The 18,260-nt window shown below is 35.2% G+C and overlaps 1 protein-coding gene across 2 annotated transcripts in view; it reads right to left on the bottom strand.

Moving 5' to 3' along the window:
* RNGTT (RNA guanylyltransferase and 5'-phosphatase) overlaps positions 1-18,260 on the bottom strand; it is a 177,664-nt gene that overhangs the window by 89,108 nt on the left and 70,296 nt on the right. The window lies entirely within an intron of this gene.

Genomic DNA, 18,260 nt, shown 5'->3' with positions numbered 1-18,260 from the left:
GCACTTGGGAAATGACAGTGTCAACAAAGTAGCAGTTCTTACAAGTTTTTACAAAGAATATTCAAGGCTAAAACTAGTTCAATTCAAGGAAAATGCCATTGTCTAAAAAGAAATTCTTAGAAACCAAGATGGTTCTATACACTGAAAGATGAAGAAATATCAGTTCTAATATAGGACACTGAAGTAATTTGTAGGTAAATTAAAAAATCCATTTGCCACTTTAACACACATGTAGCACTTACTTTAGATTGACATTACCTAATGAAAAATATTTCAGGGCATCATTCATGTTTCAGGACATTCATATTTGACAGACTTCCTAACTAGGGCATAACCCAGTAACACAGCTACACAACTGTAAAACAACTCTCTGAATTAATTTGAATCTTGAATATTCTGTCTTACACTTTCAAAGACTGAATTCCAGATGGAGGTGAATACATCCATCAAGATGCATTTACTAGAGAAAAAATATCTAATTAAACAAACTACTGAAACCAGCTAGTCAACAGTTATGAGAATTAATTATATACTTCCATAATAAATTATGACCTGCCTAAGGAAAAGCAAATAACCAAGAAGAATTACAACTGATAAGTAGCAGCAAAAATTAGGTGAATTACAAAAATACCTCTTTATTACTTTCAGTTTATAATTTATTGTAGAGACAAAGAATCTATCCTGAAGTTGTAGCTGCTTTTAGTAATATTTGAAAAAACTTTGATGTATAAGTAACCATATGGTGATAAAACATAGCAAATACAGAACTCAGTAAATCACAGTCAATTTTAAAAGCATCATTTTGGTCTGGTCTGCTAATTTTGTACTGTTTCCTCTCTGGAGTCCAACTTAATGACCCACTGATCAAATTATGACTAAATTACTCAAACGAAGTCAGTGAAGAGCAAAAGTATGAAAGGAGTTGAAAATTAACATTTATATCCTACTATGGGTTGTACAACTAAAAGTAATGCACTTATATGTTTTATGGATCAAAAGCCAATGCCCAAATGTTTCAAACAATAATAATCTAACATATTTCACTAAAACCCATAACCGCTTGCACAGAATGACTGATCATTTTGCTATTAAAAAATAGTTCTTTTCTTATGCAGTCATTAGCATATTTGTCTATAGCTCCAACAATAAAGCTCTCACTATTGAATGTTTAGATACAACTTAATTGAAAAAACACACTACAAGAGTACTCTCAAGTGATAAAATACTTTAAGAATATTTGATTCTGAGTAAGAAATCACCCAATGAAACACTATTTTTCAGGAGAGAAAGCCTCTACTTGAAACTTGGAAGTTGTAGCTCACGTTTATCTGTTGTTATTTTGAAATTTACAGTGGAAGCACACAGTGTAATGAATCTGTCACCAGATGTCTTCATAAAATAACAATAAAATGATCCAAATTCTTTCATAAATTCATTGTTAGTCTTTGCTTCATCAGAGCAATGAATGCATTGGAAAAATTCTTAAACAAATGTCAAAAAGTTTTTAAAAAATGTGAGTTTTTTAAATTTCTACACAAGCTAAGTTTCTGTGGATCACTTGCAAGGTGACTACACGGTTCCAAAACTGACTGGCCAGTGAAAAATCTGTATTAAGAATATGCTTCAAACTCACAAAAACACGCAAAAACTATTTCATCAAATTCAAGTACCAAAACACCTCTCTGAATAATATTAATTAATAACTATATAAAAAACAAAACACAAACTTCAAATTAGCTGAGAAAATACTTTTTATACATTTCTAGCTAGTTTATTAAAAGGTCCTAACCAAAGTGGCAAAGAGAAACAAATCACCTCTGTTTCTGCTTATTTGAAGTTATTAAGGGAACTATAACTTCAGGACACAGTTACTTTGGTGTTGGAGCTTACACAACTGAATTATGCATTCCTTCCCAAAATAAAACTTAAGAGTATAGAAACAATTTTTTATTTTGGAGCATATGGAAAAGCATAACATTATTATTGTGCACTGTTTGGCCTGTAACTCTATCCACTCTGGTCCACATGTAGTTTTAGAAAATTACATTAAAGCACTATTACAACTTGATAAATGGAGAGGAAAATATAAATTCAAAATTTACCATTCAGAAATACATTCTGATATTCCTTTTCATTCACTACTTCACCTGAATTTTAAAATGCAAGGGAATCCATCTCATCAAGCTGCCACCCAGTTTCAGACTAGAATATGTACTCAATTTGGAGGTCCACACTGTTATCACTCAGACAGTTCTTCCAAAGTGTCAATTAGACATCAAAGACAAAACGGTTTTAAAACCAGAGCAAGCCTCAACAGATAACTACATTTCTTTGTACTCCCAGTTATTCTACTTTCATTCTCAGTTATGCTACTTTCATTTTCATTAGAACAATTACATGTATAACACACTAGAAAGGAATTTTAACTAGAAAAGATTTGCAATTTGGGGGAGGGAAGGAAGGAATGGAAATCTTCTCTGACCTTCTTCTCATACAAATTTTCTTGAGAATTAAACTACTGGGAGGTTATATGTGAACAGTAGAATACATAGGCATTGAATACAGTATAAAGTTTGGAATTACAGGAAAATGAGCAGAAGAGGAATATTTGACATACAAGCAAGTATTCTGGACACTAAAAAATAGGGGGTTTTTTTGGTTTATGAACTTACAATGCAAATATCATGGTTCATTTTTTAAAAAATGTTGTTCAATGTTCTACATGTTAAAATTTCTAATTAACTTGAACAGAACACTCTTTTTTAATCAATGCCATGATAAATGGCACACCTGCTTGACTGGGATGACTGCCAGGGATCAGATAAAGTGCAATGCATCTCAATGACATTTTATAAAAGATGAGTAAGTGATGCATGTGAACCAGTTCTTCTGGCATCTAATTCCTTGTAGCCTCATGGCATCTATTTCCACTTGTGTCCCCCCTTGTTCACTTATTGCAGTTTCCCGCTTCTCCGTGAACACTGCAATGAGCCACGTACTCGTACTACAGTTTATTATTTAAAACTTCTTACTTTTTAACAGAACTAAAAATTACTGCTACATCTAATAACTTTCCTCAAAGCAAAAGAATGGTATAATTGCATGGACTGAGTAGAGCTGTATGACAAATAACAGTATTTATCCTTGCTCTTAAACCACTGAGATGAGGGGCAGCAGTATGTCACCAAAGCAGCACTAATTTCCTTCTCCTTACAAAAAAAACCCCAACTCATGGAAACCCAACACACTGTAAGAGTTATGTAAATTCCAAAGCATAATAATGACTCTGCAAAGTCAGTATGACTTTCTACAAAATAATTTGGCTACAGGCCTTGCATGCAACAATTATCAGTCTCCTGAGTCGCAATGGCAAATATTGCTATCCATTTTGTCCATATTCTGATTTCAAAACTGACATTGCTTGTTAGCCTCATGAAATACTTGAGGGTACAAAAAAAATCCCTTTGAATGTTGTAATACAAGATAAACGTATGTCCATTTTCCATGCTTTTTCAATTTCAGAACTGCTATATGCTTCATTCACTGTCAAGTCAAGCTAGAGCAACTCTGCCTGCACCAGTCCCCATGCAGTTTTCCAGAGCCACCTTCAAATTACTGATCATCTCAACCTGTTCACTCTACGGAGAAAGCTGTGAAAGAGAACATAGTTCATTCAAAAGTACTAGTTACAAATAAACTACAAATCTGTCAGTTAGCCAGGAGGTAAACACCTTCAGACATGAGTCTACTGTCATTCCTAACTTCCCAGAGCCAAAACCTTCACCAACTTAGGTTTTAGCCCGGCTTAAAGGACAGACCTCACCATGAGCTACAAAGTAATTCTGACATCCTGGCAACTGTTGAGTTTTATAAACATGAGGTCATAGATCTCTGTAGACACTACAGATTCTTTAAACTTACTACACAATCTTCAGAAAAAGATTCACGAGTTCACCTTTTTAAAAGAAAACAATTATTGTCTCTTTCCTTGCACTTCTCTAAAAGAGATGGACTATTCTGATTTTAAAATAGGATATCATTTCTCTTGTATTTCTACATGAATTTTTTTCATCTTGTTTGACAGTTTCTATATTTTTTATTTTTGCATGACAATCTCCTCAATAGCCCTGTTTCATCTCAGTATACACTCTTCCATGAGTTCTTAATTAACCAAGTTCAATATAAAAATTATTTACTTTAAAACTGGTTGCTGAGATATCCCAGAAAAAGTTTTACATCCAAAGTGAGAGGTACGAAGGCTTTCAAATATACAGTGGTTTAACAACAGAGAGTAAAAAACACCTGAATTTAGCATGTCTGCTACTAAGAGAAGTATTTTAATCATATTTCTGCTAATTCACGAGATAGAATTTATCTCTATTGTTACACAAAGAAGTGTTTGAAGAAAGGATCTACGAATCACAAATCCAGCTGAAGATCTGTATTTCTATTGGGTAACACCCCTGGATTTGAGTTTTTAAAAAACAAACAAAGAAGCAAACAACTAAACACAGAAAAACTAAACCCCTTTTGAACAAAACTATTTTCCTTAAAAATCATAATTGAAATCTGGATCTCCCCTGTTATGGTAGGAGAAAAATATTTTGAAAATAACCTACAACATAAATCTTCATAAATCCTGATTTTGAATTACATCAGAAATCCTACAGAAAGATTTCTATGTTAAGGTCAGTTAAAACAGTGTAAAAATAGTCTGCCTCAGATTCATCCCAACTATCACGTTTCCACTCCAAAAAAATCAAAATGTATGAGACAATGATGGAGCCATCATCCAAACTACTAACATTCTAAACTCCAGCTTTCAAACACTACATTTTGAAAAGGAGGCCTCCTGGAAAAGAATTAAGCATGCTGTCGGTGGGATATAAGCTTCTGTTCAGGCTGCTTTGCAATGCTTGAAAATATTATCAAAAGGAGCTTAATGTCAGGTGAGGGAGGCTGGTCCTCTAAGCTATGGCTGTGGTCTCTGCTCCTTCCTTCTCACCAGAATCTATCCAGTTTCCCCTATCCTGTAGCATCATGTCTTTTTTGGTTTGTTTTGTTTCTAAAAGCAGAGTAGGTATCAAGAACTGAACAGCTGCTTTCAGTCTCAAAACAAAAAATACCATGTGAGTGACTATGTCAGCAGGGGAAAAGGTTTCATATATTACTTAAAAATAAAACTCAATCTCAAACTTTCCACAAATAAAAGTTGGGTAATTCACATTTTAAGAGAAATAGAGCCCAAAACAAAGTGTTAAGAGAAGTTTTGATTTTGGTTCATTGACTGACATTACTACAAATACACTGTAAAATTTTCAAAACAGTCTTCAGTGAGTGTGGGGGATTCATGGTTTTTGGAATTAAAGGCAGCATATACCTTCTGAAAAATGGCAGGGGGGGAACCCAACAAACACACTTCAAACTGAATCCACACAGACTTTTATCTTTTTCATACTCAGGATACCAATCACCTCACCCAGCACTGCATTACCAGTAAAACAGCTGACCTAAACAAACCTAATGTAAAGTAACAGTTTGGAGGCAGATGGGGAAGGATCAAAGACATACCTCTGGCAGTTCCACTACTTGCTTCTCTCCCTGCTCCAAACCAGGCATAGCCTGGATCACCAGTTCAGACTAACTTTCAGACAGCTATGAGGATGAAACCCTCTCCTCTCCTGCATATTTAAGTTCCTCTTCAGGTGATACATTCAAGTGACAACTAATTTTTTTGGAAAACTGTGCAATCCCAAATTACTCCATGCTGTGATGGGAGAATCACATTAAGCTGTCCAATGAAGTACTGCATGTGTAATTAAAAAATTAATGCCTATTTCTCAGTAATTCTTTTCATCCTTCAACTTTTTTTCCTTGTTCCTCTATTTAGACACTGACCACAATATCTTAGAGGTTTTTTTAGTAAAAGGACTAAGCTTCACATTTCAAACATTTCACAAGCAGGTGTGACTCTTCAAATATTTCATTAATGTCTCATCAAAAGTAACAGATATCATTTTTTAATCAATTGAAACCATCCCATCTAGAATAGACAGAATATTCTTGAAGAGCCACAGCAGCAAGAAAAATATGCACTCTGTTTTCCTCCACAGGATTCTCCTTTCAAGGAGATCTCTGGATACAAGAGCATTTTTCAAAGTATTTCACCAGCCAATGGCTCATTACAGCTGGCTGCTCAACTCAAAAGAAGCTCCTTCTAAGTGACTGTGAAGGTCCTGAAATCACAGCCCATGGTCTCAGGAGTGTGACAACACTAAGTCATACAAGTAAAGATTTCTGCTTCAACATTAACATTTACTTCCCTCACAAAACCATGAATAATCTCTCTCATTTATGCAATTTCATGTTTTCCTCCAAATCACATATCAAAACGGTGAAGAGTAGATTTTTAATAATTTAACATGACTCAGTTTCCTTTGCATTAGTCTCATTTCCTAATCACAATATGATATGCTACGTTAGGTCAAAAGAGGTAAAAACATTGTATCTTTACAGCAGGGTAAAGTCCAATTCTATAATGCATCCTCCATTATTCATTGTATTTGGCTATATTCATCTTAAAAGATTTTGCATTTTTGCTTGCTGGGAAACCAGCAACAAGAGGCAAGAAAGGAAATGCATCATGATAACAGAGTGCAGTCAGAAAACCACAGCTTATACTAAATGTTGTTAAGCTAATATGCTAAAAAAAAAAAATCATGAAGTTATAAAATATTTCCTGACCCACGCTAAGGGTCTAAAATATGCATAAGGAAAAGGAGGATCAAAAACTGTAGAAAATAAATTAAAAACTGAGCTCCCTAATAAGTAATCACTAAAAGAAGTGTCCTATGCTAATTAGAAACTAACACATGCTGAAGAATAACTGCTATGTTTTCAGTAAACCAGTGAAGTTATGTACTTTGCCCTAACTGCATAAGGAACACAAAGTATAAAATTCTCACTTGCTTATTACTTAAAAAGAAATCTCATACTCTTGGGCTGGAAAATTGGATGAAAATCCTTTAGAAAAATTTATGCTCAAAGCTCAAATCCTAGCTTTCAAACAGCCATCCACTCAAGATGCTAATTCAAGACAAAAACAGAGAAAAGCTGCAAACTGTATTAATAAGTACATTTTTAAAGCCCTTGATGTCAACCAATAACTCGGTACTAAACAAGAAGAGAAAAAAGTAAACTTGAAAGGTTCACCTGTTTAACGAAATCCCAACTATTTTAAACTGTAATCGTGGCAACACCTGAATCACACTGTGATGAAAAATATACCAAATGACTGTGTAAGGACATGGGAATTTTTTTCAGTTGATAAAACCTAAAAATACCTAATTTTTATAAAATACTATTTTATGGAAAGCCTTTCGGTTTGTTAATTTACTAGAAGTTCTGAAATCAATCATACTGAAAGACTAAAAATAACTTCTTTGCCAAGTTAACCATACAGAACATATTGGTTCAAAATACATTAAAAACACCTAATTATTGCAATGGATTTGTTCCCTATAAGAATGAAAGCAGATAATGGCAGCAATGTGAGACTGATGTTCACTAATATGATCAAGAGACTAATTATTATCCATGAATCATTTGTAGCATTCAAAACTTGATTAATGTCAGGTCAAGTTTAACATGTGATAGGTTTTATTAGTAATGCTTGGCTATCCCACAGCTTGTCAGTGTACGTGAGTGCCATCTGTTAGGTGTAGGAATAGCCAACAGCCACAACAAAAACACAGTGGCTACAACTGGTCACTGAAATACAATTTAAGAATTCCATAAGGGAACTACCCTAATAATTTTAAACACACTAAAGCAGAATCCAGCACAAAAGACCTGCTAAGGATGAGAAATCTGTAGTACAAAAAAGCAAATAGTCAAGGTATGTTTCTCTTATTTTAAAGCTTTGACCAAAGGCATGTTAAGTAATACTGAATTTAGCTTCACAGACTGACCAGTTTCTAGTAACAAAATTTTTTTTGTAAGAGGAATGTGCACAGTTTCCTCTCTACACTCCTTCATCAATCTAGCAAGCATTCCTGTACTGAGCATACTGCTTTTCTCTTGTGAGCATCAGTCATGGTATTGAAATACATATGCTCCTAATGGCTCGTGCAGCAAAACACTGTAAGAAGACACTGAACCTGAAATTCATATCCCACAAAAAATATTTACTGACAGTTTTTTAATTTGTTCTAACTACAGATAATGGCAAGAAGAAATCCTTTCACAGTAGGCTCACTTGTTAGTATTTCCCAGCACTTTGTGGGTGGTAAGCTTTGCCAAGGGTCACCTCTCCCAGGTACAGCCCTTTGCAGCAGGCCAAGAATTCATCTGGGCACTTCCACTGAACCTCCATGAGCTCTGCACTACTAACAGTGTGAGCAGCAAGGCTGAAATAACATGAAGTGGCAACAGACAGGTGCATGCACAGAGAGGAAGGAAGGTGACCTAATTCTACCTGGGTTTGATCCGGCAACTATGTACTGTCCTCTGGTCTACAACTAGCTAGAAACTCAGCAGGAGCATTGAAACAAACATTTATTTACCTCATAGCTACAAGAGCCCTCTCAGATGTATTATAAACATGTTCTCCTTTGATGGCCCTCCTGCATTCTAAGTGGATGAAGTTGAAAGGCTGTAGATTCAGCCACCACTAGCATTTGTGGTCCGCACTTCATCTCCAAGTGTTCTGTTTCCTGGCTAAGAGCATGACCTGCAGGGCTCCCAGACTCCTTGATGTCTTGATGTAAAAGCCAAATATTTTAAAGACTTGATGCTAGGAGGCCACAGACCAAAAATAACATCATAATTCAAAGAACCAGAACTACTGTAAAGTGTCTTCCTCAACCATTGGCCCATTTAATTTCACAGTTGACAACTGACAAGGAACCAAACTACTAGTTATTGGTCATTAGCATTCTAACTAATGACACAAGTCTTCATTATCTTTTAGAAGAGCAATTCTGCAGAAAAGTCTTTAATGGAGTTTATATATTCTTTCCAGAATGGGATGGCAATAGAAATTCCAGTTTATACGCATGTGATAAGGAATGAGCAACACCTTCAAGCACAATAGCCAAAGAGATTCATCCCTTCTGTCTGCAGCTTGCTTTGTGTCATGACTGATGCACCTCTGAAAAAAACCAAGTTACTCCACATGCCGGACTTTCAGAGCTTTCCTAGTCTCTACTAGAACTGCTGCAGTTTCACAAGGGAGTATTATAGTCTGCTTTCTTCACAGAGAACTTGAGAGAAGTCATATATATCATCCTCTGAAAGCTGCTGCTTAAATCTTATCTACTACCTCTCTAAAAGATTCAAAGAAAAGCCACTTCCAGATATACGTCTAGATGAAAGTCACTAGAGTCTGCGTTCGGATGCAACCTCCAATGTTAAGGTCTAAGAACCACACTAGCTTGCCTTTATTACCCATCCACAGGGGAAAAAATGTCATTGCGAACAACAGTAAAGTATATTGTGAGGGTGGCAGAGAATCAAGTTAGCTGGTTTTAATTTTTTTGATATCTTTTTGGTTTTGCAGCTAATTCGTTAACTGCACTCTTTAAATATGCTAATAACACTAGCTGTATGCCATGTCTTTTAATTATATGGATAGAAACATTTTAGAAAAATGTAGAGCACACTGAGTAAGAGCCCTACTTAGTTATCATCTGTGTGCTGGTTCTGAGTGAGTAACTCCAAAGGTCAGGTACCTAATATATTCAAAACAATACCCAAGAATAACACAAGCACTATGTGTGTTAATGCTTAATTTGACAGCACATCTGCATTCCTGAATTCAAAATAAGCATGAGGCATTTCTCACTGTCAATCTCTTCTCAAAAACACAATTGAGAAACTGACATCAATTAACTATGATGTTTTCAAATGCTTCTTTCAAATAAGAGAAATAGGTTGCTTCAAGAAACTATAATTGACTTTTGTGATAGCCTCAAAATAAGAGAGACATGGATTCCTCAAAGCTGTGTGGTAATGCCCATGCAAAACAGCAATATTTCATATTTATTTTACCTGATGAAGAAATAGAGCAACGTATTTCATAGCTTGGCCATTTTCTGAGCTCTTGACAGTTCTCTATTTCAACCTGCAAGTTACTTTCATTTTTTTTCTTTTAGAGATTGGGATTTTACCCGCATCACTTTCCCATGCTCTCCTAACCTGAGATTACAGGCTGCTGGAGCTGAAGGAGATTTAATAGGTTCCACTAGCAAATTCTTTGACCTAGTTACAAATTATCTGCAATCTATGACATTCCTGAATGGATGGAAGACTCTCAGTAAAGTCTGTTACATGGTGTCTTCAACCGAGCAAGGTTCTAACACTGCTGTTTACAAGCTCCCTAATATGCTGGGCTAGACCAAACACTGCATTCAGCAGTTCTGATGTCAAAGGAAAAAATGACACTAAGCAAATTTTAACTTGTTCTCTAAATGATCTTGCAATGTTAAAAACTCGATAGGGTTTATCTGTTATCCGGCCCCTGTGTTAACTGTTACAACATAATCTGCTCTCTGGTTGTCAAGAACATGGACAGGTCTGTTTTAATTAAATCAGATTATTAGGGAATTTTCTAAAGCATTTCTACTAAGACCTATTAACAAAGACAAAACTGTATATACAATAATTCATTTAGACAAAACAAATATTCAAGAATATAGTCTTCATACATTTACCGTTACTATGTCTGATTCAAAGTGGGCTAATATATTGCACTGGGAACTTATTAAATGATTTTAACACAAAAATTAAGGTTTAACATTATATTCTGGATGTTTAAAAACATCTGATTCTTCTGCTATGCAATGGCACTTGAGGGCTTTATTTGCTATAAAGTTGAAATTAAAACTGCAAAGTCATAAGAGTTAAATGCTGAGATTTTATTATTTCTTGATTTTAAGGATGAATTCTGCATAGGAAGGGTTTTTTCAAAATTGGGCATATCACAAGAAAAGGAAGAGCTGGCAGCAATGTCCTATAATCTTGCATCATAATAAATTTCTTTAAATTTCATCCTCATCTTTACAATTTTCTTTGTGCTTTTATTCATTTTATCCAAATTAAGCACGTGTTCCTTGCACGTCATTCCAACAGGAGAAGGCTGATGGCTTCCCTGTGGAGCTGCATTGCCAGGAGGCAGTTTGGAAAGTGACAGGCGGTGAAGTGGCACAATGGACAATATTAAACAGTTGCCCCTCAATTAATGAGTGGAGTGACCCACTTAGTCACCCCAGCTGAGTCCTGTAATTCAGAAGATATCAAATATACCAACTCAATTGCCCATACTGGGATACCAACTGGCAATTAGGTCCAAACAGATTTGCATTTCCCTGGTTTGATATTATATCAGAAAACTGAAAGTAGAAATCACTGTTAAAGACACTATTAAAGGTATATAGTATTTCCACTGCACAAAATACAGGAGAAGTAATTTTCAAAAATGTTAGAATGTTCAAAGCTAAAGTTAAAATGCTAAAAGCTAAACTGAATACGTACTGTCCTGATGTTTAAACTTAAAATGTGCACCAAGTGTAACACTTCATTCATATGCCTTTATTTTTCCACTAGTTTCTTTGTTTTCTTTCCCATACTATAGTTGGGCAAACCATAATTTAATTATATATTCCACATCTGAATTATTCTACATTAATTTAATTTGTACCAGTAGCAATATCTAACACAGGTCACAAGTTAGGAAAATAATCTTTCATGGAAATCTTTGAGACTGTTTGTTTTAACTTCAGTAGATCACTTTCTGAAAAATGTGAAATGTAACTAATTTGTGAAAAACTTCTTGAACCAAAAGCAAAAAACTTATTCATTTCCTAACCAAAATTATACTGTGCTGAAATATTATACTTGACCTTCAACAGCACAAATGATAATAATCAAAAGCAAGTAGCCTAATCCTCTTTTGCTTACACTAGGAAATGAACACAGATTCCTGTGTCTGAACGGGTCTCCTTAAGTGACTCCACCAAAGCAAGGAAGCTGAAAACTTTGCCACAGTTGAGTCAGTATTTTCCCTAGCATGAGGGAAAATTTTTTGGTGTAAACCAAATCGAAGCAAGTAACTTCAGCTTCCTGCCCCATAGGAAGCAAAGGTACAGTCAGAGGCAGCTGGACACCCCACCAGCCCTGGCCTACAAAGTCTCTGCTACCCTCATCCTCCAATTATATTTATATTTACTAAACAGTACCCACATCATTGCAGTGTGGCAGCTGGTTGCATGAAACAGCTCCAGTTCACGCACTGAATTTCAAGTGGCAGTAACCTACATTCAGCTCAAGAACCACAGTTTGGTCATCTATTTCATATTACAATTTAAAAAGCTTCCACTTGGGCTGGTTGGCTGTACTTAACTTTACAATCCATACGCTAAAACCATTTTGAACAATCAGGCTAAAATACTATATGTACAAGACAGCTGCCAAGTGTAGATTTCAAATTCTAGTATAAGGTAACATTTTTCCAGCTTCTTATTCGCTACTTATTTACTAGGTTCCTCAGGTCAGCAATTATTTGCATTTACGGGAAGAAAAGCACTCCAAAAAGAAGATTTAAGTGAAGATAAGCATCAGCACAAAATAATCTAATAAGGCAATAAGGCAATTTTGGAATAAGGCAATAGTGCTTTTACACTATTTAACTTTCCATTCTTGGGGAGATGGAACAGGACAAAGTGAGGAAGAAATTTAAGAAATAAAGAAATAAAACAGAAACAAAATGGTAGAGGGGAGGTGGGTTAGAAGATAATTAAAAGGCGATGCCACGATAAATAGGTCAAAAACCTGGAACAGAACAGATGGAATGAGGACTATAGTGTAGGCCAGACACCAAAAAGTGACTGCCAACTCTAGGTCAGGAAATGCAGAATTGAAAGGTGAGCCAATTAAGTTACTCCTTAAGGCATAGAAAATCAAAATAAAAATAAAAACAAAAACAGAGGAAACAAGTCTTTTTGGCGTTAAAACCCCTCCAGATGGTAACATTCCCTCTCCACTGAGATGAGGAATCCAAGATCTCCAGTAAACAGATTATTTGACACTTTTGCTTCTGCCATTGCTGCCATTGAATTCTTCTGACTTCTCTCCCATGAAAGCAAAGCTTCTCCACATTGTTGTCTGTAGGAAACTTGGAGATACAAGAAAGGGTTTTGTGATCACTTCCAGTCAGTTTTGGGTTAGAAGTTCTCTCAGCAGACACGGATAAGCTCTGTCTGCATATTCTGCCTTTTACTGGGGTTCACTTTTTCAGGGCATGCAAATACCAACTTACAGCTGCCTTAGCTGCCTGCAAAATACTTACATCAGCAAGGCGCGTACTTAGACAATCTCCTGCACCATCAGAGGTTCACAGCCACTTAAATTTTCAAAGCAAACCACCTCAACAGGCATTATACCTTTGTTGGTATAACTAACTTCTAAACATTACATCTCTCTTAACTACAACAAAAGCAGTTTCAAAAAGTAAAACTAAAAATCCAAATGTCAGATGAACCAAGAGAACAAAATAAGTCATCTGTCAGTTCACAGATTTGACTGAAAACTTTTAAGAAGATCTTAGACCATTTAATCTTGCAGCAGAGATTACTCACCTTCTTTCTAATCCCTCTAGGACAACCTGTCATTTTAAAACTAGATAATAGTCTAAGAACTGACAAGGCATTGACATACAGCGTGCTAACATTTGAAAAGTATTGTTCATTTGACCTGTATCACTGTTTAACCTTTAGCCTTATTGTTCCATTGAGAGTGATGGGCACAATTCTCCATGGGACTACAGACTGCACAAAAAGGAACTTTTTTCCTACTCCTGCTAGACAGTATTTTCATTAGACAATGGGCTTTAGTGATGACATCCAGACTGAGACTGTCCACACAAAAAAGCCTTGCAAAAGAACTGTGGGTTGGTTTAAGTAATGAAAGCCAAGAGTTGAATCATTTCCAAGAATTTAATTACTTCCATGCACCTGTACTTCCTGTTCAATATAATGAAGATAATGTCCTTGCTGAAAATCCTAAAATATTCATACAAATAAAAGGTTAAGGCTCAAAGGCTAAGGGTATGAAGCATTTAAAGCACTAACCTCATTAGTCTTTAATACCTTAGCATCAAGGAAGCCTAAAATTCAGATTCTTCCACTGACTGCTGCTAACTCTACACAATGGGTGGGAGACCTGGTAGATTTGACCATGTCATCTCCTTGAATTCTGATGCAAACCAATGAATGAAAAGAAAGCAAGATATGCAACAAAAGTGACCAGTTACGCAAGTGTAATGACAAACACCAAAAATTCATCTTTGCCCAGAAATGTTTTTCTAAAAGAACTTGAAACTTATATTAAGAGGTAAAATAGCTCATAGAACCACATGTTCCCAGCTAACAGTAAAAGAGTAAAAATAAATTTAGTGATACTGCTTTCTTCATCAACACTAAAGTTCAACAAGGTAACATTTTTAGAGATTCTGAGACTACATAACCTGTCCTGCTGTGACTGTCCCTTTCTTTTCTTCCTCTTACCACCAAAACCCAGTCTTACAAAAAATAAAAAAGTCCATCAAAACATCTTAAAATAATGTTCAAGGCAATATTATAAAGATACAGCCCTTATTTCCAAAATCTAGTACCAACAAAAAATATCAAGGCATAACTCTAAATGCTGCCATACTTCATAATTGTACTTTAGAAGTGCATTTCATTTCACAGTAAATTGATTTTCAGATTAGAAAAAAATCAGTCAGTACACTAACTCTGGTATTAAAGTTCCAAATCCATAACTCTACGAACAATTTCATTATTGGACATATTATATAACACATCACAAAGTTTACTGCTATTTCAAGTAATTACTTTCACTTTTTCACTGAAAATAACTAAACCTTTGTGGACAACATTCACTTTTCCTGGTATAATTAAAAGTTTTAGCCACTTATTCTGTTATTAAATATTGTGCTGAGACTCCTTGCCTTTTGAGTAATCTTCCTACAGTCCACACAAGCTAACACACATGTACTGATACATTATTGTTAACAAAAAGAATGGAATGGAATGTCTTAACTCAGGTCATAGAAAGGAATGATGAAGGGTGGCTGTGAAGAGACAGGTCTACAATATTTATTTTTGTGAGGTTCAAACTGTATCCTGGGAATATATTTCAAAAATTGAAGCTTCTCAAAACAAAAATGTGATGAAACACACTTCATTCTTTTCTTAACCCTAAGCAAGACTCAGCTACACTTCAAAAAACCAAAACTCCAAAACATACTCCAAATATTTTGATGAAACACATTCTAACCAGTAGTATGGGGTTTCCACTTCTTCAGTCTTGAATATGCTGGTGCAATCAGAGATCCATCTTATTGATGGCCAAAGACTGCTCTCTGTTGATCTTTGAAAACAACAAGCCTTGGGGGTGACCTGAATGAAATTAATGACTCTTGATGAAACACTCTGGGAAGAAGGTAGGGAAGAAACCCTCACAACTTCTCTCAGACCACTCAAGGGTGTAAATCTTTAGGGATCTTGTCACAGTTTAACCCCAGCCAGCAACTAAGCACCACAAAGCTGCTTGTTCTAGTCAAGAATGGAAGGATCCTGTTAGATCCTTTCCACTGTTCTTGGAAAAGAAAAACTAACAAAAATGGCAAACTAATCATAAGGAAAAGATCTACCTAAGCAGACCCCGCTTGTCAGTCCTTTAGCATCCATTCAGTGGCCCCCAGCTCTGGAGAGAGACTGATGGATACACTGAGTCAATCTGAATATGAGCAGACTTAGAGGATAGAAGGAATTCCTTGTCTTCCTGCAGACCTTGCTGTGCTGTACACTGAGTTGGTAAACGCTGTCACGACATTCGTCATTGATGCAAAAGAAAGTCATCTTGCTCTTCCAGCTATACTAATGAGGTATTCATCACTATACTTGTTGCTGTAGTTGCACAGATGACTGAATAAAAACAGGATAAAGATCCTTTGGGCAAAGCAACACTCTTTTTAAATAGTTCTCTTTCAGAATAGGGTAATGCTTCAAAACAATAGTCTACTCTGACCATATAAAATGAAAAATTCACAAAGTTATGATGGAATATGAAGATGCAATCCCTTTTTGATTATCCTAAAGAAGTGTTACAGGAACCACACTTATCAAGTTCACAGAAGTAGTGAAATTAAAAAGCTATTTTTGATGTAAATAATAGTAACAATAATTCTTAGTCTAAATATTATTCTTTTTATTATTCTTTTGAGAATATATTTTTACGAACACTACTCTTTTGAGCAGATACATATGTGAAATATCTTTTGAATCAATAATTGTTTCTCTTAAACATTTATCAATATTGCCCTAGATAAAACTTCACATCAATACGGGTACTACTACCTAAAACTCCCTACAGTTATCATAGGGCACACAAAAAGTTCCTAAATATTGACATAAAACTCCTTATTGAAAACAATGATCAGATTTTAAACCTCCTAAGAAGTTTTCTGTTATGATAGTAGTAGTAAAAACATGTTTCACTAGGTAAGAGGACAAAAAAACTCTATTATAATGTACATTGTACAAAAAGAAAACTAGGAAAGCCGTGGCTATTTCAAACCCAAAATGTAGAAAGCTTCAGAGTCTGCCATGAGTGCCACTTAAAAAACCTACCCCAGACCAACTAGGAAAAAAAATCCCATTAAAAAAAAAACAAAACCAAAAAAAACCACCAAGGAAGCCACACCAAACCCAAATTCCCCAAATAATTAAAAGTGTACAGATACTCTTATCCCAAAGATGTTTTTAAGGTGACGATAACATATTAGGGTGAAAATTTGTTGACCGAACTGCATTTGCAACATAATAATCTCAAATGCAGACTGCAATGTCCTTAGAATTTTAGCCAGTACTTCAGAGTTACTGTTATCTTCAAATACTGTTTTTAAAAAGCATGAGATAAGCAACAAAACCAAAAAAGATAGCTGTGTTTCACACTTTCAGATGGCTTGCTTTCTCAAACTGCCTAAGTCACCATTGTATCTGTTTGAAGGATATATTCATCGCTCACAAAAAAAGGCAGCAAAACTCTCAGACGGAAAGGAATCCTCAGAGAAAGAAAATGTGCTATATAACTGTAGTGGAAACCAGGCATTGACTTTTACTAACTGTAACTTGTGGAAAAGTTAACTGACAAAAATAAGCCTAAATCAAAAGAATCTTTCAAAACATATAATTTGATAAAACCCAGGATATTACTCCTACTTGCTTTATTTTCCTACCAATTTGGCCTAATACACGTACAGAGTAAATAAAGCGTAAATGTTTGAAATTATTAAAATAAGAGAAAAATAACAATAGCTATTCACTCTGTGTTGCAAATAACTCTACCCCTTCTGCTCTCTGTGTGTATCTCCAACTGCTGCATACAGAAATATTCTTTACAAAAAAATCAAAAAAAATGGCCAGATAACTACTTCATTTTATAATTCACAAGATAATCAAACCTGGTGACAAAGACAAGGACAAAATGAAAAAATATTGTAGAAATATTGTGTCGAAAGCAATTACACGTTTATTATGAAAAAACAGTTCTAGCCATGTATAATTTTTTTTCCCCGTCACCAACATATTTGATGCTTTACTGCTGTGTAATATGACAGTCAATGTCTTAAAGTGCTTATGCTCAGAGTTTGAGAAGGACAGAAAAAGACCAGTAAAAAACATAATTTCATTTCTGACTCTAAAAAGTGTTAAAATCCCACACAGTGGAATGCACATGGACAATTCAGAAATCTCCTTTAGACAGAAAAAAAGAGAGCTATTGAGAATAATTTTTATTTCCTAGGTTTTGGCAAGTGGAGGATCATTTCACTAGTCATGTGCTGGCAATTAGCTTTAACTAGCATGATATTTGTTTACAGATGTGTTTTACTAGAAGTTTTTCTAAGAATGCTTCCAACCACATTCTTTTTGTGATTTTTAGATGAGGTCACATAACCTGGAACTTCACAACTCTTCAAGAAACTATAAAATTACGTAAGAAACCCTTTGTAAGACATGTTCCTTTTGCTCTAGTTTCCTTTAATTTCCAGCTCAAACCTACATGTTCCAGACAAACAGCCCTCCTCCCTACCCCATGAAAAATTTACTTCACATTCACAATGTTGATCTGAAACAGACAACCCAAAATGCAACAATACAGAGAAGTGATCAAAACATTTATAGTGCTTTATCCACACA

The sequence above is a fragment of the Chiroxiphia lanceolata genome, chromosome 3, assembly GCF_009829145.1.
Source record: "Chiroxiphia lanceolata isolate bChiLan1 chromosome 3, bChiLan1.pri, whole genome shotgun sequence".
In the NCBI taxonomy this organism is placed as follows: domain Eukaryota; kingdom Metazoa; phylum Chordata; class Aves; order Passeriformes; family Pipridae; genus Chiroxiphia; species Chiroxiphia lanceolata.
The sequence above is the reverse complement of the archived record's forward strand: the minus strand, read 5'-3'. Positions and strand labels throughout refer to the sequence as shown.